The sequence below is a fragment of the Macaca thibetana genome, chromosome 6, assembly GCF_024542745.1.
Source record: "Macaca thibetana thibetana isolate TM-01 chromosome 6, ASM2454274v1, whole genome shotgun sequence".
Taxonomy (NCBI): domain Eukaryota; kingdom Metazoa; phylum Chordata; class Mammalia; order Primates; family Cercopithecidae; genus Macaca; species Macaca thibetana.
Window position 1 is genome coordinate 13,395,916 of NC_065583.1, and position 18,739 is coordinate 13,414,654.

Sequence of the window (18,739 nt, forward strand, 5' to 3'; positions counted from 1 at the left end):
GCTATTTTGGGAAGCCCTAGAAAGAGGCAGATACAATATGAATTATTCATTCATACTGCTAGGATGACTTCTGGGCATTGTCCTCTTTGCCTTTGCTCTTTCTCTTGTTCATTCAGCCGCTCAAGCACAGAAAGGGAACACAATACCCTGGCATGCACGCGTGCGCGCGCGCACACACACACACACACACACACACACACACGTGCGCGCGCGCGCACACACACACACACACGCACACACACACAGAAGACAGGTTGCCACTCCAGATGGTGAACCACACGGAAAAGAAACCCACAGGTTGGCAGACGCTTTCAGCTCCAGTGCCGGGGAGAATGTATGAATTTCCAGTTGGCCCAAGAAGTGTATGTGCGGGTGTGTGTGTGCACGTGTGTGTGTGCGCGTGTGTGCGCGCGTGTGTGTGCACGTGTGTGTGTAAGAGAGAAAGAGGAAGAAAAAGACAGTATCTTAATATCTTATTAATAGTTGTAACCTCAGCATCTTATGGGTGGGTACCAAATGAATGTTCACTGAATGAATAAATGAACTCATAAAGAAAGAAAGAAAGAAAGATCTCATTGGAATTCCCAGCAGGGTTAACAGCTAGGTCCTCCACTTTCCAAATTTTGCTTGTCCCAACAAAGAGAAACTTGTGATTGAAGAAATATTTAAGGTCCTCAAAGTGCTTTGGGATTCTTGACCTTATTTGATATTCAAATAACCATCACAACAGTGGCATCATGACCATCATGATTATTCCCCTGTTTTACAGATGACCCTCAGAGAATTTGCACAACTGACAGGGCTCCCGGGGCCCTGGGTAGGGCTAGGATTATTGGATATGAGCCACCTGAGCCTTGGCCCACTGCTCCATCTCCTCCACTAGGAACCATCTCCATGGGCTTCCCTCGTTCCCAGCTGGTAACTGGAGAAGTGCGACAACAGCCAATTCCCTTCCCCCCGGGAATGCATAGCCCACTGGGTAGCAAACAAGGCCTCTGTGTCCTACTCCTGTTTCATTTTAATTAGTATAATCATCATCATGAAGAAGACAGCTCTCTCTGGCATGTGTGTTCTGCAGCCCTTGGATAGCTCTACTCGAAAGTCCTGGGGGAAGAAGGTGACACGGAAGGTAGAAAGGATCCTTGTGGATTGTCTACAGGTTTCAGTGATTTGAGAGACAAGGTTGACTCCATTATCACATTCGATTCCCAGATCAGAGCAGGGTGTGGGCCGGGGAATTCTCCCAGCTCAGCTGACTTGGAAGACTCTTGCCTGACACCGATGTATGACAGCTTTTTTCCTATGGACACCAACACACAGGAGCCTGGAGGCCAGGGGAGCGGGCAAAAGCTTTGGAACCCCAGGGATCCAGGTTCGCAGCCGCGAGAGCTTGGGCCAGACACCTCGCCTCCATGGGCCTCCGGTCGCATCAGCAAGCTCCCTGGCACTGAACAGGGCTCAAGTAGTGTGTATTCCTTTGCTTCCTGCTACTTTCTCTCCAGAATGAAGCCTTACAATAAACACATTCTTCAGCGACATAATGAATCTAGCCAGCAGAAATCATGTTGCAGCAATCTGCCATGAATTGGATAGAGCACCAGACAATGAACCAAGATCCTTGCCTTCCTGCTCACTCTCCATGTCCTACCTGGATGGGAGAACCGATGCCCATGCTCTGCGCATTCACAGGCCACGGACTGGACCTTCACCTGGGGCTTTCCAGAAGCCTCTAAGTCACAATAGCTTGTTCTCATCACAGCCCCCAAGAGAATCACTGACGTCTCTCTTGGTCTCTCTGGCTCCCCATCTGTCTCTTTCTCTCTCTTGTTCCTTCCCTCTTTGCCTCTCCCTCTCTACCCACTTTGCAGCGCCCTTTCCTCACTTCTCCAGCTGTTTATTTTCTCAGTTTTTCTACCTACACTCCTTCCTGCTCACTCCCTTGCCCACCCCCATAATAAAAACAACAACACATTAATCCAGTCTTGTCGCTCCGTTGCTCCAACCTCTTCAAAGTCTTACCACCAAAATAAGACGGAATAGAACTCCTTGCCCCTGGCCTGCCCCTCCAGCTTCATCTTTCTCAATACTCAGAATGCAATAGTAACCTCGTTCCCACCTCAGAGCCTTTTGCTCCCACAGGTCTCCTGCCTGGGACACTATTACCTGTCCCTGCCCATCCACTTTTTGCATGCCTGGCTCTCAGTTGAAATGCTGTTTTCTGTTTTTGTTGTTTTGTTTTGGTTTTTTTTTTTTTTTTTTTTTTTTTTTTTGAGATGGAGTCTCGCTCTTGTCACTCAGGCTGGAGTGCAGTGGTGCGATCTCAGCTCACTGCAACCTCTACCTCCCAGGTTCAAGCAATTCTCCTGCCTCAGCCTTCTGAGTAGCTGGGATTCCAGGCTCCCACCACCATACCCGGCTAATTTTTGTATTTTTAGTGGAGACGGGGTTTCAACATGTTGGTTCTGCTAGTCTCAAACTCCTGACCTCAGGTGATCTGCCCACCTCGGCCTCCCAAAGGGCTGGGATTACAGGTGTGAGTCACCGCGCCTGGCCTGAAATGTTGTTTTTTTTAGAGGCCTTCCTGGGCAGGCCTGACTGAGTGCCACCCTCCCCCAATTACTTTCTGTCACTGTATTTGTGTGTTCATATGTTGACCGTCTGTCTCTCCCATTCCAACAGAGCCACGCCTGCAGAGTTCACCGTTGTCTTACTATGACCAAACACAGGCCCTGGCAGAGTTGAGGCTCCCTAATATCTGCTGAATGAACACAGCAGGCTTGTGGCCATTTCCTCTTAAGAGGAAAGCTTTGAGGGCGTTTTGGTCTTGCTTTTTACCTCCTGAAGCAAAGTCCCTGAGTCTATTGCTTACAAAGCCAGCCTAACAAAGACTTCCAGGGATACAAAGCGTACAGCCCTACTCCAGGGCCTGCTGCAGGCCACAAAACTGTTCACTCTGGAAGCTCAATGCTCTCTACACACCCCACAGCAAACTGGAAATGACCAAAGAAGGGGCCTTGAGAACCCTCCCTGGGAAGACCGAAATGATGGAACCAAGGCAGGTCCACAAAGGAGAAACTTACCAGCGGAGTGGAATACACATATATCCAGATGGGCAACAGTCAGACCCGGGAATTGGGTCCATGACAAGCACTTAAAGGTCTTATAAACCGCAGGAATCATGACTTTTGTACCTAGGACAGCACTAGTGGCTAGGCATATCCCAGGTTCCCCAAAAAGATAGAATGGAGGAGTAAATTAGTTTTTAAAGTAAGCTAAAATATATTTTTAAAGTATCCAAATAGTTTAAATTTTGCTTTTCCTTAATGAAAATACAAGCCAATGAGAAAAGATTCAACAATGAGCCCCTGATTTAAGTCTGTTCCAGTGCATCAATATTAAAAAACAAAAAATGAAAAAGCACTCAGGCTGGGGTTTGATCACGCCTGTAATCCCAGCACTTTGGGAGGTCAAGGGGTGCAGATCACCTGAGGTCAGGAGTTCGAGACCAGCCTGGCCAACATGGTGAATCCCTGTCTCTATGAAAAATACAAAAAACAGCCGGGCGTGGGGGCAGGCACCTGTAATCCCAGGTACTCAGGTGGCTGAGGCAGGAGAATCGTTTTAACCAGGAGATGGAGATTGCAGTGAGCCGAGATCGCGCCACTGCACTCCAGCCTGGGCGACAGAGCGAGACTCCGTCTCAAAAAAAAAAAAAAAAAAAAAAAAAAAGAAAGAAAGAAAGAAAGAAAGAAAGAAAAAAAGAAAGAAAAGAAAAGAAAAGGCATTCATTTTTGGAAGAGCCTAAGCTTATTTTCAAATATCTTTTCATAGCTATTATATGTCCAGCACCAAGTATGAGCTTAAACTCAGCTGGAAGTAAACACACAAACTATTCATTCATCCATGATCATGTATATGGAGGAATGAAAACAATGAAGACATCGTTCCAAATGAAACTTTCACAAAAGGTGACACAAGATTCCCAGAAAGGTGAAATCCATGCATGCTGGACTACTCCCAGGAGGTTCTGTAGAGGAAGCAGGAAGTAGCTTGGGCCCTGACTTGGCAGTGATTGGGCCAAATAAATAAAGCCTTGCATTTAACCTTTCCAACCACATACTAGACAGTGAAGGACACTCAGGCTTCAAGAGGTGCTTGATTGGCCTGATGGCACACAGCGAGCGATGGAGGAACAGCCCTCTAGATCATGGTCCAAGTGCAAAGAAGGCTCCCTGGGTGTCAGGTGAAGGAAGGACAGCAACTCTAACTCTTTGGGGTGGAGATGAGAAGGACTGGGCTGGCAGGCCATTGAGGGGCAGCAGGAGGCCTGAGAGAGGTGGAGGGTTGGCAAGATGATGCCAGGAGTGGCTGATGCCAGGGGCAGGGCTGTCGCGTGTTTGCACACTAGTAGCATCTCATCTCTTTACTTAAGAATATCATATGCAAAGGGCAAGGACTGCCTCAGGGTCTGGAAGGACAGCATGAGACTGGAAGAAAAGTCTGGAAGGAAGAGTCAGGCCAGTCACAGGGTACCTCCAGGGAAGCCTAGGGAGCAGGGGAAAGGTCAGCCGTGGCCTTCTCTTAGGGAATACGGGGCTGGGAGGTCAGTAACCTGCTGAGGAGAGTGTGGGAACCTTCCCGGGCCCCTTGGAAGGGCCCAAAATACACAAAAAGGGGTTCAGAGTGGGAGGGAGGCTGCCTGTGAGGCAGAAGGAACGTGGGCTTTGCAGCATGCAGGTCTGGGTTCGAACTAGAGTTCAGCCAATAAAGTAACTTCACCTCATCAGTAACAATAATAGCAACAATCAGTTCTCATTTACAGGACATTACTATGCAACAGGCATTGACCTAAGAGTTACCCATATCAACGCCATTTAATCCCCACAACAATCTTGTGAGATGGTACTATTTTGTATAATTAAAAATTATTATCTGGGCCAGGTGCAGCGGCTCATGCCTGTAATCCCAGCACTTTGAGAGGCCGAGGTGGGTGGATTGCTTGAGGTCAGGAGTTTAAGACCAGCCTGACCAACATGGTGAAACCCCATCTCTACTAAACATACAAAAATTGGCTGGGCAAGGTGGTGGGCATCTGTAATCCCAGCTACTTTGGAGGCTGAGGCAGGAGAATCGCTTGAACTTGGGAGGCGGAGGTTGCAGTGAGCCAAGATCATGCTATGCACTGCAGCCTGGGTGACAGAGTAAGACTCCATCTCAAAAAAAAAAAAAAAAAAAAAATATATATATATATATATATACACACACACACACACACACACGTATATATATTTCAGATGAAAACTGAGGCATGGAGAGGTTAAGCCACATGCCTTAGGTCCTACAGCTGGAAGGTGGCAGAGCTGGGATTTGAATCAGGCCAATAGGTTCAGGGTCTGAGCTCCTAATCACCATGCACCATGCAATTAATAAAACAGGAACGACAATATCAATTCTTTGTGGAGTTATTCTGACAATCAGGAAAAAGTGCAGAGCTCATGAATGATATTTGAATAATTACTGGATAAACCCAAAGCACAGCAGAAGTCACCCAGGCAAAGGAAATATTTGCCAAAGACATACTAAGTGGTTCTTACTTTGTAAACATTATTTCACCACCTGATGGTCATCCCATTTTTCAGATGATGACACTAAGGCTCAGAAAGCTTGAGAAGCCAAAAGGGCCTCAATAAGCACATGTGGGCAGTATTTAAGACTCGTGCTTGTTAATGTTTATTGAGCTTTTGCCGTGGGCCAGGCCTTGTCTCATTGGATGCTCCCGACCGCCCTTTGAGGAAGGTGCTCAATGACCTCTAAAGAACAGGATAGCAGGTCCTACAGCTAGCAAAGGGCAGCTCTGAGATCTGAATCTGCTGCTTCTACCACATCAGCTGCCACGGCAGGGTTATTGCACAGAGAATGTGGGGCAAACAAGGGTGTCTTGAGTGGAGAGGGTGCAGAGAAGCAGCCAGTCCCTGGGCAGACACCAGTCTCAGTTCTGAGTGGAGTCTACTCACCACCACCGTTAGGATCCAAGGATAAACAGGACACCCAGAGTGGGCAGGCGGCATGTGGCGCAGAAACAGCCTGGCTGCAACAGGACTGGTTGCTGTTCTCCACCCACCTCCAACCTCCCTGGTCTTTCTTGTTTCCCCTTTGGCTGGGCTGCCCAATCCCTTTCTCTGGAAGTCAAATCCTCCATAGGCATCCAGGCCTGCCGTAAACACCATCTCCCACCTGCAGCCTTTGCCAGGCCCCAGGACAGCAACCTCTTCTCATCTCCCACAGCCCTTCACCTGCACCCCTCCTTCCATCACATCCTGACTCATGGCACTTCCATTTGTATCCTGCTCTCCTCTTGCTTCCTAGAGACGAAGTCGCTTCGAGACAAGGTCCGAGTTGGATTCATTTCTGGATTCCATGAGTATTTTACATTTCCCATGTGTATATGATGCCTTTTGGTGGCACACAAGATGACTTTATGAGGTGCACTTCCAAGGCAGGAGAAAACATTGGATCTTTCAGTGAGAACGCTATTCTCTTTTCAATTCCCCTTCAGCTTTTCAGATTCAATCAAGAGTGGAGTCGACAGTCTGGAGCTACTGTGTCTTTAACTCCTCCAACCTCTGCCAGGCTCCTTTGTTAACTAAGGGGTATTGGACTCCAGGCTCATTGTCTTTCCATGTGCTATCTAGCTGGGATTCTTTTTTTTTTTTTTTTTTTTTTTTTTGAGGCAAGGTCTCACTGTCGCCCAGGCTGCAGTGCAGTGGCATGATCTCGGCTCAATGCAACCTCCATCTCCCAGGTTCAAGCAATTCTCCTACCTCAGCCTCCCAAGTAGTTGAGATTATAGGAATGCACCACCACACCTGGCTAATTTCTTGTGTTTTTAGTAGAGACAGGGTTTCACCATGTTGGCCAGGATGGTCTTGAACTCCCGACCTCAAATGATCCACTTGCCTCGGCCTCCCAAAGGGCGTGGTGGCTCCCTGGGCGTGAGCCACCACGCCCAGCCTCTAGCTGGGAATTGGTATCATCATTTTACTTCTATTGGCAAAAATTGGGAAGAGGGTGCCTTAGTGACTGAAGTTTTGGAAACCCTCATTTAGCTCATTGTTTGCAATGTCTTAGATGCTCAATAAAAATGTGTTAAGCACATCGTTGAGCAGAAGAATGAATGAATGATGATCATGATAACAACAGGCTTTCCTCCACGTCCTTTTCCTCTTGTCCTGCCCTTGGACAGATGCCCTTCATGTTGGGGTGGAGAAAAACAGAACAATGCTTAAGAGTAGGGAACCAAGGGAGAGCCAGTCCAGAAGAGGCATGCTCAGCTTCAGTTCAAGCACCCTCCCGGCCCACACCAAACAGCCTCCTGGACTGTGACCTGGGGACCAGCAGGGGAAGGGATGGGGAACAGTGGGATTTTTGCCACCAAGCTCCCATTTGTGCCTCTTTTGGTGACATTGCATTGCAAATTTCCTGAGGAACCCACCTCTCTAAAGATTCTCCATCCATGTGCTTTGGTGAGCAGCTGATTTTACACTATTCCTGGACCCCAGCTTCCGACGACCCACTACAGGCTAGTCAAAGTCAACCTCAGGACTTCCATCTGAGCCATGAACAGAGAGACCTCTTTTTGCATCTTTCTTCAATCCTAGAAGATCATCATGTGCAAACTGAGAATGAAGCCAATACGGCAGCAGGCAGAGTCGGGAGGAGAGAAACTAAGACCTGATGATACAGCTGCAGCCCTGCGTCGAACAGTGACCTTCGGACTTTCCCAGTATGTGAACCGATTCATTCCTCTAGTATTTAATGTCCAATTTAGCTGAGAGCTTTTCCATAGGGTCTCAGAGGAATGACCTGGAGCTGGGAGGTGAAGCAGGTGTTTTCCGCAGCAAAGGTGAGCTGTCCGCATTTGGAGGGCCCAGAAAGATGGCACCCATGCAGATAACCATCCTTCTTGCTAGGAGAAAGGCGGAGTGCTATTTTGGGGAAACAAAGGGTTACTCAGGAGGCCACTGCTGGTCATAGAATTGGGGTTGGTGGAGCTGCCGCTCCAGACCAATTCTTCCAAAACAGGAAGGCCTGTGAGCCTTCCGCCCAGTGGCCCAGAGCAGCCAACCCCACTCCCAGCCCCACTCTACCTTCTGTCTGCAAACAGAAGCAAAGGGAAGAAGAGCTAGCCAAATGAGGGAGAAAGAAGGAAGCACTCCTGAGGACCTACTGTGTGCTGAACAGCAGACCACCATATAGGTCCCAGCTTGATGTGGCCACTTACCGACTGTGTGACCTTGAGCAAATCCTTGTTACAGATGCTCAGTAAATATGAGAAGGTGACAGAGCCAGCCTGCAGGGCTGTGCCGAAGGAGAGGATGAGGCTGCTTGGCCAGGATGAGGCCCTGCAGACTGGGATGGAAGGAAGAAATCTTTTACAGGGAAGGAAAGAAGGCATTTCCTGAGCCCAAAACTGGAAAGCATTAAAAAACAAACAAAACCTTTGTATAGTTATAAGGTGGGGGGTGTCATATACAAAAGATTTCAGGAGGCTTGCTGAGAAACAGGCATCTCAGAGGGGTGGGAAGAGAACTGGTAGGGGTATCAGAAACCCACATGCCCAAGAGGCCTACACCTGCATGGCTGAATGACCTTACAGGTCTCTGGGACACAATCATGGGAATTTGGTAATGAAAGGACTTTTAGAAATTATTGTGTCTGGTCATCTCATTATGGAGATGAGGAAACTGACACACAGGGAACAGAAGGGACTTGGCCATGACCATTCAACAACTCACTCTGCCACCTGCCAGCTTTTGAATCTTGGGCGTATTGGTTAACCTCGCCGTGCCTCAGTTTCCTTCTCTGTAAAATGGGGATAACAATCGTCCCCACCTCACAGATATGTGGGGAGGCTTACAGGATGATGTGTGTACAGCACTGGGCATTATGTCTGGCATACTGAAAGCAGCAGACATGTGTTAGCTTTGGAATTGTCAGACCACTCAGGAACTTTTCCACCAGAAGAGAAACCCCTTTCTTCTCACGCCCTCAAGCAAAGATCCCAGGCTGCAGTGTGGGGGCTGGATACCCCTGGCCCCACCCCAGTCAAATTCCTTCTGGGGAACCTTCAGGATGGCTCTGCTAGGGCCCTTTCCTAGGCTGATAATTTCTTTCTTTGTATTTCTCCAGTGGACCCTGCCTGGACAACTACTTCTTGATCCTTTCCGGATGGCATCTTTGTATTTCCTCATTGGAGAAGTCCCTGTTTGTGATGGCCGCACCCCCAGCGGGCAAATGTCTGTGGCTCTCCTCTGGCTTGTCTGAGGTCGAGGTGGGATAAAGGGAGGCCTGTGCTCACAGCCAAGCTTCTACCCCACCCCGGAACTTCTTGAGAGGTATGCTTCAGGGAGAGGGACAATGATGTGTGGCCCTTCCCTCTGCCAGCAGCTCTTCCCATCCGGCTGTGGATTAAAGGAGCCTGGGTCACTGCCCAGGCAGAATAAAGCCTGCAAACATCCTGGGGACATGCCCCTCCTTGGCAGGAAAACAGTAGAGAGGGTGAGGGTGAGGGCTTGGGTCTCCCTGGGCTTCACCCTACCTGAGCCTGTGCACACACCTGTGCACATGCATCACAGTCATGTCCCCCGAGCTCAGGAACCAGCTCTGCCACTTGCCAGCTGTGTGGCTGGTGCACATCACTTCTCTTGGCCACGTTCAGGAAAAGGTGTACATCACATCCCCTAACCTGTCAAATGGGGCTGCCATTAACACCTATCTGGGGAATAAAGGAGCTCAGGTATGCCCGGTGTTTGCACAGTGCTTGGATACAGTAGGTGCTCAATACTCTGTTATCATAGCAGATATTCTAATTACACTGCCATCTCCTGAGCATGACTCCTCTGACTCTTCCAACAGGGCAGATAGATCCCAGCTTGATAAGCCCACGGCCCATCTGCTTCTCCTTCTCAACTCTTCACGATGACTTACATTCTTTCTCTGGAGATGGCGACCTCTGCAAGGGCAGCAATCAGGACTGTTAAGAGCACTGCAGTATCCCCAGTGGACAGAATCATTCTTGATACATAATCATAAATATATAGGGATTTTTTTTTTTGGACTGACCTTGCTTGACAATGACTCTGTAAAAGAAAAGAGGCCTCCAATTTCACTCAGGCTAATAAATGAAATAGATCGTCACATAGATTGCTCTTCACCTTCTCCAGGGCCTCCCTTACACCAAGGGGGAGGGTACAAGAGGGAACCCAGGGGCTGTGTCCAGATGAAGCCATGAGCTGACAGAATGACAGAAACAGGGTTTCAGTTCTGCCTTAGCAGGAGACCCACAAACGCATCTTAACAGAGTGAGCACGGACTTCACACGACCTTTTCTTCAATATCAGCATCTCCACAAAAGGTCTAAAGAATCAGTCAGGATTAGGGCACAGAATTCCAAATTCCCTCTCCAGGCAACGCCAGGGTGATCAATTGAAGGTGAATCAGAAGTGGGGAACAGACCCTTGCGAGCCTGGTGGGCTGAATAAGCAGTATCCCCTGGAACTGCCTCCTTCCCGAGGTCTGCCCTGGAGGGCACATGACTGATAGTAGTTAACTCGAGAACTCAGGGCGTCCCAGGCCCCAGGACACAGCACCCATCTACAGTCAGTGCAACTGAACTGGAGAGATGCTGGCTTTGGCCTCTGAGGAGGACCCTTGTCACTCAGTGGTTTGGGGGCACTGCCAACGCCTGGGGGTGACATCCAAGGACCCTATTAGGAAAGTGGGGAGCAGCCCAGAGTGCGAGCCCAGTGTCACAGACCCAGAATGATCCAGGAACCATCTAGGGAAACAATGCCCGCAGAAAACAGCAGCTGCAGGTGTATTTCCTGCCCTGCTCAGCTCCTCCTGCCCTGCATGAGCAAGACCCTAAGACCTCAAGAGACCCTCAGAAAGTCTGTCCAGTGCCCCAACATCAGAATGAAGGCATCTGGGGAATAGGTCGAAACACAGTGCCTGATACTAACCAAATAGCTCCTCCTCTAATTGTTTTACATGGAACCAAACATCCATTGTCACATTAAAAAATAAGACATGTCTGTCAATCATTTCTAAGCCACCACCAACTTACGGAACAACCTCACTCAGAGCATACCAAGCATGGGCCCTGGGAGGTCCCAGCTTTTACTTTTTAACTAATTCTAACTAGTCACACAGGTTTCTCAACAATGGCTCACCTGAATTCCTCTGCTCCTAGCCAAACAGGAGGTATTCAAATGAGTCTTGTATTCTGCATGCACTTATTTTCTCAACAAGCATTTCAGGCACGCCTACTAAGGGCACTGGTGTGTGCTAAGTATCTCGTATCTCCTTACAGTGTTTGTACCTGCAAAACACCGATTTTCAGCCTAACTTCAGACCTGCTGAGATCAGTCTGCAAGAACCTGTCCTCCTCAAACCCTTCTCTTCCTTCCTTTTGACATCAGACTTAAGGCACCCAATTAATCTCAGTGGGCTTCAGGTGGAGGGAGAGCCAGGGCTGGGCATCCCAACCCCAAGAGCGTTAACTGGGGGTGCTTCCTGGGCCATCTGATTCTGTTATGAAATGGGGTCAGTTCTTTCTCCCTGCCCATGTGGTGTTGGACAGAGCCTCTCACACCACACAGAGTCCCTGCAGGCTGGCATTGGAGAAGACTGAGACTCCAGTTTATCTTATCAAGGGTCACACAGATTGTACAAGTAGAAGCTGGGATTCTAACCCAGCCACTCTGACTCCACAGCCTGCTCTCTTCATCAGGGGAAAGTCAATGACTGGATATGTATCTTGATTCCTGCACTTAGATGATCACTTAGAGAAACAAGAGTCATCAAAATATAAAAACTATGAGTTGTGTTAAAAAATTAACCCATGAACTGAGTACTTGTAATAAAATCAGTACCTATACAAATACTGCTCCCCACTTAACATTAGTGTCTAGCCCATGCCATCAGTATTTCCTGTCAACATCTTTATGGGTCTGCTGGATGTCTTAGCATCTGACAAAGCAATGCAAGTACAATCCAAGTCAACTGCAAGGGAAATCACTAATATTCTAAAAGAGGCAGGATTTCATGAAGTTTGTGAATGTCATGTTGAATAACTATTCAATCACACCCAAGGAGTGGTTGAGTTACTCAGGTAACAACTGAAAAGGAGAAAATCCATTAACATAAAGAAGAAACAACAGGGCCTTTAAAAGGGAAGGATTTCAGGCTGGGTGCGGTGGCTCACGCCTGTAATCCCAGCACTTTGGGAGGTGAGGATCACTTGAGGTCAGGAGTTCGAAACCAGCCTGGCCAACATGGCAAAACCCTGTCTCTACTAAAAATACAAAAATTATCCAGACATGGTGGTACATGCCTGTAATACCAGCTACTTGGGAGGCAGGAGAACAGCTTGAACCCAGGAGGTGGAGACTGCAGTGAGCCAAGATTGCACCACTGCCCTCCAGCCTGGGCAACACAGTAAAACTCAAAAAATAAAATAATAAAAGAGAAGGATTTCAGTGATACCAAGGGTTTAAACAAGGCCATTAGGAAAACTGATAAAGCCTTCAATATTTTGCAAAAATGACCTGCCTTATGAGCCTGGTGGGAAAGTCAAACAAGAGAAAAATGTCCTTTTCTGCAATGGCTCATTGTATCCAAATAATTACACCAAAAATAAATCAACGCTTTGTTAAAACTAAGAACTGGGGCATGGTTGCAGTACGTTGTTAAATACAGTATAAATATACTTTTAACTTTTTAGTTTTGTTTCTCAAAATAAAGGCCTGATCAAATCTTTTCCCCCCAATATTTACTATAAATGTTTGACTTCTATTTTAAGTCATTTCTCTTTTAAATAAAACCTCTCCTTGGAATATGAACCCCCTGCACTGCTTTGTCAAGCAGCCCCTGCTTCCTGCTGTGACAGACGCATTGCTAAGGCTTGAGCAAGAGCACCTGCCTCAGAGATGCTCAGAGTTTCTTCCCCTCGCAGAACTTTCCCGTTTACTGTTTCATCTGATGTCTTCAAGAACTCCATGAGTTAGTTCAGGAACCTGTGTACTATTATCCCACACATGCACATCTACTTTGTAGCTTACAAAGCTCTTATCACATCTGCTATCTCATCTTGACCCACAGGACATTCTACAGATGAGAAAAGTGAGGCTGAAATGTAAACAATGTGCCCAAGACCCCATAACTCACTGTTGGAAGCTTTAGGATTAGAAGCCAGGTTTTCACCGCTTATTCTTTCCTGTGGGCAACCCAGCTCTCTCAAGCACAGGGAAGACAAATGAAAGCTCTGCAGGCTAGGAATCATTTTTTTAGGCCAGTGAATTCTTTTCAGAAGCTATCTGCAAGGCTGCCTTAAAACACTCAAACATATCTCCTTTTGCAGAAACAGTCCAAGGTATATAAGAAAAAGTGACAATCAATACATTTCCATTGCCCCTTTATGACTGTTTTAGGTGGAAAATAAGGATCAGAAGAGTTCCATTCCAAATGTTCAGAATGGATACGCCTTGCAAGCTGCTGTTTGGGTGAGCTGCATGATAGCTTGTCATCTACAGTGGTTTAGATGCAGCAGTGTTCTCCAATGCGTAACTGAGCCAAGGGGGAAGCACATGAATTATTAAGAAATGTCATCAGTGGAAGACTGAGTGGAGGTATGGTGGGGGAGACATCTGAGAGCCCTGAACCCCTGAAGACTAGGAAAAAACATAAACATCCCAGAAGCAAAAGTTCAACTCTTTTTTTTTTTTTTTTGAGATGGAGTCTCGCTATGTCGCCCAGGCTGCAGTGGCACCATCTCAGCTCAGCGGTTGCTCAGCTCAGCAACCTCTGCCTCCTGAGTTCAAGTGATTCTCCTGCCTCAGCCTCCCAAGTAGCTGCGATTACAGGCACACGTCACCACGCCCAGGTAATTTTTGTATTTTTAGTAGAGATGGGGTTTCACCATGTTGGTCAGGATGGTCTTGATCTCTTGACCTCGTGATCCGCCCACCTTGGCCTCCCAAAGTGCTGGGATTACAGGCGTGAGCCACCGTGCCCGGACTCAACCCTTAATATATATGTCAGCCCCTCCTTTGCAACCAGCTCTGAGTGCTGCTGCTGACAAGCAGCATGTGGTGGAGGCAAGGGATGTCCCAGAGTCCAGCCAACCTGAGCTCTGTGATCTTGGGCAAATTATTTCCCTTCTTTGAGTGTCAGTTTTCTTCATCTATAAAATAGGGTCGTCATTTTCACTTGTCCTGAAAAGTATATGAGATAATGTACAGTTAGCACAGTGCCTGCCGCACAGTAAACACTCAGAAAGTTGAAGCTATCATGAATAAATTCAAATGCAGGGCACATGAAAGCACCTAATGAATGTTTGGTCCTGTCACCAAGAAAGTATTTCTGTATCACCTAGCACAGTGAACTTTATGACCTTCAAAACCATGATTGCATGGTCTGTGCAACTGTGAAAGGGAAGTAAAGTTGAGAAAATTGGGAGGTCCATCTGTGCAATGAAAATGCATCCAACCACCCCAGGCTCTTAGGGCTGGATGGTGGTCATAAAACAAGAACTCCAAGCTTCTGAGAGCCCAATCCTTCCTTGGAACATAGAAATTGGAAGGAATTGTTTAACACTGGAATTGGAAACACCCTTTGCTCCCTGCCTAGTGCCCAGATACTTGGTGGTGGGCACTTGGATAAAGCCTACTGCCCAGAGTGTGGAAAAGCTTGAGGGGCCCCCACTGTGCTCTCAATCCATCCACAGTATGGTCTGTTCTCTGCAGCACTTATGTCCTCTGGTTCTTTGCTCAAGAATTCCCAGTGGCTACCAGTCGTTCATGAGTTTCCTTAGCTGGGTCTTCAGGGCTCTTCATCTACCCTTTGGGAGTTCTTACCCTTTCCATGAACCCCCTCCTCCACACAGTGTGGTATAGTCCCTGCATACCTTCCCACCTCAACGTCTTTAGTGAGTCATTCACGACTCTTCAAACCATCCCCCACCACATCTGTTTCTGCCTTTCTAGATCCTATAAAGCCTACAGGGCCATGAAGTCCACAGAAATCCGGTCAGCATGAATTCAACCTCATGTCTAACGTTACTACTTCAAACTTCTGTGCATGCATCACTGGCTGAACTGTGAGCTCCCGGGAGGCAGGGAATGTGCACATACTTGTGGGTGTGCATTCTCCCACAGCACCTAACACTGCCACTTGGATCCAGCCAAGTGCCTGCCTTCCTAGAGGCTGACAGCCTAATTTTTGCTCAATAGCCTTACCTTCCATGGTCCCTCCCCTGTTCAACTCCATCAGCTCTGTCAGTTCCTAGAACCTATTACCCTGATCTTTATGTTTTCCCTCTCCCTTCCTCTGCTCCAAACAATTCAGAATAAAACCAGGCCAGTTGGAGGTAAGCTGTGCCAAATACTCCCTGCATCTGAAATTCTTTCAGTAAGTCCCCCCAGTGCTCCCCATTCACTTCCAATGAAACTTCCCCATGCCTAAGGTGCCAATTTCAGTGCCTGAAGATGCCCTTGGAACCAGTGCTCTGGACATGGAAGCTCTTTCCTCCCATTACACATGCTGGTGTCTGACACAGGACGCCCTTGGAACCAGTGCTCTGGACACAGAAGCTGTTTCCTCCCATTACACATGCTGGTGTCTGACACAGGTTGCAGGCTTCACTCTGGGCACTGAAGCCCACTGGCTAGGGGAAGGAAGGGGCAGCACAGCTCTAATTGTGTGGAGTGATCATAATTAGCTACCAATGCCACCTGGGGAAATGGGGTGGACACAAAAGCAGGCATCAAGTGGTAACATAACTTTCTTCCATTATCTGTGGGTGAATCCCCAGGTCTTTTTCATGGTTCACTTAAGGGGCCAGGGAAGGACCAGCATCTGAACACCTGGCAGGTCTGTATCTGGTGACCCAGGCCTTACTTTTTCCAAAATATATATATATATTTTTTAAATCAGCAAATGACGCCTGCACCACTTTGAAGAGGAATAATACTCTCCCGCATTTGAAAGGCCAGCTACCTAGAGGAGAGGAGATGAAAAATGGCATCCTGGGTTTAGATCTAAAGCACATCAGCCTTTTGATGTTGAAAATGAGAGGCAGGGATGGGAATTTGGGTCTCTCAGACTGGGACATCAGTGATCTCTGACAGCAAGATGTGTTCCTGCCTGCTGCTTGGGCTGGAGAGATTTTTCTCAGTTAGCAGTGTCCCTAGGACCCATTATCCATGGAGCCTTGTGAGTAATTGCTGAGTAAACGCTTGACTTCAGAAGCCTGCATACTATACTGGCCCTGCCCTCGAGTCTTGCACCCTTTAAAGCTGCTGCTTTCCTCCATCTCTGCCTGGTTAGCACTTACGTGTCCTACAGATCTTAGCGCAAGCACCTCCTCTCCGGGGAAGCTTTCCTTCCCTGGCCACTGTGATGATGACAAGTCCCAGGGCCCACCGGTCTACCTGCCAGAACCTTGCAACTCTCGACTGTAATCCTTAACACAGCTGTCACGGTGATTATTTCCCATGTCTTCGATTATCGCACCGTGGTCTTCCTGTAAGTTTCACAAGGACAGGGACGTGTCTGCTTTGCTCTCCCCAGTCTCTCTGGCTCCTGGCACAGTAGCTGCTATAAGGAAGTGTTCAGGAGAGGTACTGATGAACAGCACAGACTTTGGAGGCAGACTACCTGAGTTCTAATTATGACTCTGTTACTTATTTGCTGTGTGCCCCAGGCAAATAACTTAATCCTTCTGTGCCTCAATATCTTTATTTGTAAAACAAGGAGAAAAATAGTCCCTACCAGATCTCCAAAAGAAAGAAAAATGTACGTAGGTGCAAAAGTTTATACGTGAATGTTCATAGCAGCATGAATTCATAATAGCCGAAAAGTGAGAATAACCCAAATATCCACAAACTGATGAATGGATAAACAAAATGTGGCATATCCATACAATGGAATATTATTTGGCAATGAAAAGCAATGAAGTTCTGCCACATGCCTCAACATGGATGAAAGCTGAAAACATCATGCTAACTGAAAGAAGCCGGACACAAAAGGTCACGTATTGTATGACTCCGTTTATATGAAATGTCTAGGACAGGCAAAGTTATAGAGGCAGAAAGTAGATTAGTGGTTGTCTAGGGCTGGAGGGAAGTGAAGATTGGGGGATGACTGCTAAGGGGTGCAGAGTTTTGTGTGGGGAGGTGATGAAAATATTATAAAAGTGATTGTGGTGAGGGTTGCACAACTCTGAATATACCAAGAGCCACTTAATTCTAAGCTTTAAATGGGTGAATTGTAATAGCAGCACTCTGGGAGGCTGAGGTGGGTGGATCACCTGAGGTCAGGAGTTCAAGACCAGCCTGGCCAACGTGATGAAACTCCATCTCTACTAAAAATACAAAACTTAGCCAGGCATGGTGGCGCATGCCTGTAATCCCAGCTACTTGGGAGGCTGAGGCAGGAGACTCACTGGAACCCAGGAGGCAGAGGTTGCAGTGAGCTGAGATTGCACCATTGCACTCCAGCCTGGGCAACAGAGCGAGACTGTCTGGAAAAAAAAAAAAAAAGAAAGAAAGAAAAACAAAAAGAATGGTACTTGTCTCATACTGTTGTTGTGAGGGTTAAGTTAAACGTCTATTATCTGCCAAGTGTTTGTTACCTAGACTACATCAGCAACTGAATACTCATTACACCTTGACTATGGGCTGGGTACTCTGCTAAGTTACAAACAGTACCTTATTTCGACCTCACCGCCCAGGGAAGGAAGTACTGTACTTCTCCCACTTTACAGATGAAGAAACTGAGGCTTACAGAGGGTAAGTAACTCACCCAAGGTGACAGGGCTAGTAAATGGCAGAACCAGGGAAAGCCACCCTTGCCCGAGCCACCACATATAGAACAATGTTCCCCAAACCCAGAGACCCCTTGACTTGGAGTCAGAACCACTTGGCAAAAGCAAACACGGCATTCTCCTTAACATCAAATGACTGCACTCCTCACAGCCTCAACAGCGCCTACACTGGCATTCTTTTCCCCAAGGCAACTAGCTAGGGGGAAAGAAGAACTCCCTCCCTCCCCAGGTCCCAGAACCCCACCCTCATCCCTCTGCTTTTAGAGTCTGATTTCTACCAGGAGCCCAGCTGGAAAAGCTCCTTGTCATGTCATCCCATTTGTCTTTACCCCTGCGGAGGGGCCAACAGCTTCCCTGGGGCCTTCAGTCCCTACAATAACCAGACACAGACTCCTCTCTCCCCTTAGGGGGAGGAAAGCAAGGGCTTGGTGGGTAGAGGGACCTGTGTTTGTATCCTGGTTCTGCTAGTTAATTTCTCTAAGCCTCAGTCTAGTAATTTAAGAAACGAAAGTAATCATATCTTCCTGATCAAGTTTTATAAACAATTAAATGAGCGAATGAACGGGATGTGCTAAGAAGACTGGAAATAGTCAAGTGCTGGCTGCTAGGGCTACTTGGAGGTGACGCAGTGGTCAGAACAGAGGTTTGGGAGCTACTAGATGGATGGATCTACATTCCATCCCAGCACTTCCACTTCCAGCTATGTGACTATAGGCAGATCAGTTCAGTTCCTTTAGTCCTAATTCCTCTTCTGTTTAATTAGCATAATAATTCCTCAAAAGGCCGGGCACGGTGGCTCAAGCCTGTAATCCCAGCACTTTGGGAGGCCGAGACGGGCGGATCACAAGGTCAGGA

General features: G+C 47.6%; 1 protein-coding gene across 5 annotated transcripts in view; it reads right to left on the minus strand.

Annotated features, from left to right (window-relative positions):
• WWC1 (WW and C2 domain containing 1) overlaps positions 1 to 18,739 on the minus strand; it is a 175,589-nt gene that overhangs the window by 113,304 nt on the left and 43,546 nt on the right. The gene's annotated exons all lie outside the window — the stretch shown is intronic.